This window comes from Mus caroli, chromosome 2, assembly GCF_900094665.2.
Source record: "Mus caroli chromosome 2, CAROLI_EIJ_v1.1, whole genome shotgun sequence".
NCBI classification, from domain to species: domain Eukaryota; kingdom Metazoa; phylum Chordata; class Mammalia; order Rodentia; family Muridae; genus Mus; species Mus caroli.
In genome coordinates this window covers 28,745,125-28,749,019 of record NC_034571.1, presented here as the reverse complement: position 1 = coordinate 28,749,019, position 3,895 = coordinate 28,745,125, and positions in this window count along the sequence as shown.

The window sequence follows — 3,895 nt, the reverse complement described above, 5'->3', positions numbered from 1 at the left end:
TGTGTGTGCTTACCTTCTTCCTGCCTAAATTGCCTCTGGCCTTTTAAAGCAGCAAATCCTGTGGGTCCCAGTCTGGTGTTTCCCTGGACTTTCTAAGAATCGCAGAGACTAGATTTGGTCCCTCTCTGGCACACAGGAGACTACTAACTGTATTTGAGTGAATGGTCACCCTAGACTTGATTTCTGTAAATGGACCCAGAAGTCCAGCTGAACTGCTTGCCTGAGAAGCCTGGGCCAGGCACTGCCAGCAACTGGGGAACTGCTCCTAAGAGTGTCCCAAGTAGTGTGGTCATCTCAGGTGGATGCAGGTAGGTGCAGATATCTACACTGGAGCCTAATTTTGGGGGTGCTGGGCTGGACTGGAACCCAGGAACTCCCCCAGACTAAGTGAGTACTCCACCGTTGAGATCCAGTTCCACCAGATGCTGTGACAGTCTGAGGGCAGGGGGATACCTCTGACTGGGAGGGTGTGTGTACATCTCCAGGCAAGATGGCATTGTGGGAGGAGGTGGTGCAAGCCAGGTCATCAGGGAGAGAGAAGAGAAGCTGTGTCGCAGGTGTGTCAGCTAAGCTGCCACGGCCTGATTTGTGGAAATCCTCCCTTAGGTTTCTCCCAGTGGGAAAAGAGGATCCCTCAGGGCTCAGGCAGGGCCAGAAGGCCGATCTGGGGGACAAGGTCAGACGGGCAGGATTTGTTGTTCCCTTTCTCTTTCCTTTGTTTGCTTTTACAAATAGGCCCAGCTTTCAGTAGGAGGTGACAGGGATTTTGTTTTTGTTTGAGTCAGGGGCTCATGCAGCTCAGGCTGGCTTCAAATTTACCAGGTAACCAAGTGACCTTGGCTTCCTAATCCTCCTGCCCCCGTCCCCGCCCCAGATGGTGGGAGTATGCAGTGCTAGGGGCGAAAGCCAGGACTTTGAGCATGTTAGGCAAATACTCTACCAACTGAGCCACAACACCCAGCCCTTCTCAGTGAGCCTTTTTGTTTGTTGGTTGGTTGGTTTTGTTTGTTTTTGTCACTGCCTGTAGCTAGCATTTAAAAGGGCCCACGAGCCAGGCGTGGTGGCGCACACCTTTAATCCCAGCACTCGGGAGGCAGAGGCAGGCGGATTTCTGAGTTCGAGGCCAGCCTGGTCTACAGAGTGAGTTCCAGGACAGCCAGGGCTACACAGAGAAACCCTGTCTCAAAAAAACCAAAAAATAAAATAAATAAAATAAAAGGGCCCATGGAGATGGGCAGGGGGCACCAGTTATGTGCCAGCAACTACCTTGGTGCCACAGTTTAGCCCCTCAGTGAGTCTCAAAAGAATGACCTGGGAGCTGGAGAGACGGCTCAGCAGTTAAGAGCATTTGGCTGCTTTTCCAAAGTTCCTGAGTTCAATTCCCAAACCACATCTCTCACAACAATCTATAAGGTGATCTAGTGCCCTCTTCTGGCCTGAAGATGTATATGCAGCAGAGCACTCATTAAGATGTTTTGGTCTGGATGCAGTGGCACAAATTTTGGGAAGCGGAGGCACAAGGATCACTGTAAGATGGAGGCTAGCTTGGGGGAACATAGTGAGTTCCAGGCTAGCCTGGGCTACATGATACCTGTCGGTGTGTGTATGTGGTACACACATATGCATGAGTACACTTGTGTGTGTGCATCCTGTTGTCTCTTCAGCTTATATAAAACACTTCTGGAAACCAGAAAACCAGGAAGTTCTCACTCACAGGCTACATTACATCACAAATAATCACTTTTTTTTTTTTTTTAAGAACAGGGTCTCTGGGCAGGAGAGGTGGATCAGAGGCCAAGAGTATTGCCAGTTATTCCAGAGGGCTTGGGTTCAATTTCCAGCACCTACCCGGCCGTTCATCACTGCCCATAATTCTAGTTCTAGGTGATCCAATGCCCTCTTCTGGCTTCTGTGGGTACCAAGTACACACATGGTATACAGACACACATGCAGGCAAAACACTCATATACATAAAATAAATAATTAAAATTAAAAATACACATAAAATAAAAAAAAGAATTAAAAAAAAAAAAAGAACAAGGTCTCCCTGGCTGTTCTGGAACTCACTATGTAGAACAGGATGGCTTTGAACTCACCTGCCTCAGCCTCTGGAGTGCTGAGTTTAAAGGTATGTGCCACCCTGCCCAGAGATAACTACTACTTTGACTTTTATCATAACAAAACAATTTCGTTTGCACTAGAAGTTCATATAAATGGAATCAAACAATAAAGTATCATCATCATCTTCTTCTTCTTCATCATTTTTTGAGACAGGGTCTCTCTGTGCATGCAGCCCTGTCTGGCCTGGAACTCCCTATGTACATCAGACTGACTTCAAACTCATAGAAATCCGTTCCTCCTCTGCCTCCTGAACCCTGGGGTCAAAGGCCTGTGCCACCACACCTGGCCTCTTTTGCATACACTGTTCCTGAGCGGAATCCATATTGTTGCCTGCTGGTAGGCCATTCATTTTTATTGCTGTAGTATTCCCCTGTGTGGACGCACTACAGAGTGTCTAGATCTGGTCTCCTGTGGATGGACATTTAGGTTTGGGGCTATGAACAAATAATGTGTGACTGTATGTCTGGAAGTCTTATGATCAGTAGACATTTTTCACTTGTCTTGCGCAAAGAGCCAAGAATGGAATTTCTGGTTCATAGAGGAAGTATTTGTATTGCTAAAAATCAGCAAACATTTTTTCCCAAGATGCCTGCCGTGCTTTACGCCCACATGAGGGATGACCAGCACTCCAGTTGCTCCATATTCCTGCTGGCATTTGTCATCATCAGCCTTTGTCTGATGGTAAGCAATGGAATTGATGCTGACTTTGTTTGCCCCCACACCTTTCTTCCAAGGTCTCATGCATCCCAGGTTAGTACCAAAGTCCCTATATAGGGGAGGATGACCTTAAATTCCTGATCCCCCTGCCTCCATCTTCAGAGTGCTAGGATTACAGGTGTGTAGTAACACACGTGTGCACACATATATTTTTGAGGTATTAGTGATTGAACCCATGCCCTCATGCATAATAGTCAAATGCTACACCACTGAGCTACACCCCAAGCCTTTTTCAATCATGTATCAATGAGTGTTGAATCCATGCTACAAAGGAGCTGAAGAATCAGCCACCAGATTAGCCTGGGAATGAAGCATCTCTTAGAAACAGGGAAAGCAGAAAAACAGCAAGGATGTACCCGCAGAGATGCTCAGGGTGCCCAGGAGAGAGACAGAGAGAGGGAAGAGAAAGACCCTACCTAGTTTGGGGTCTCAGCCATTCCCCAAGGCAGGCTGGGTAGCATGGAGGCTAGTAAGGGGGAGGAAGATGAAGTGTGGGCTGACCACAGAAAGACCTGGGGACAATGATCAGAAGCCTGGTTAACAGAAAGGAAACTCAAGAAACAGAGCTCTGGGCCAGTGAGATGGCTCACTGGGTAAAGACACCTGCGGCTAAGCCTGGCTAGCTGATTTGGGTCCCCAGAACTTGGTGGAGGGACAGAAGCAACTCCTGAACTCTGTATCCTGCTCCACCCCCACCCCCCCACACACACACTCAACACGCCACTCAGCCCCACAGGCACGCACACACACACACACACACACACAACAAACAAACAAACAAACAAACAAATAAATAAATAAAATGCGGCTGTAGAGACGGCTCAGCTATCGAGCTTATGCACTGTTCTTGAATAGGACCTACATGTATTCCATACCAGCACCCACACTGAGTGGCTCACAATCACCTGAGACTTCAGTTCCAAGGGATCAGACTCCCTCTTCTGACTTCTATAGGCTCCTGCCCACACATAGTATGTACAAACTCAAGCTGGCTCACACACAAAAAATTAAAGAAAGAAGGGAAGGGAAGGGAAGGGAAGGGAAGGGAAGGGAAGGG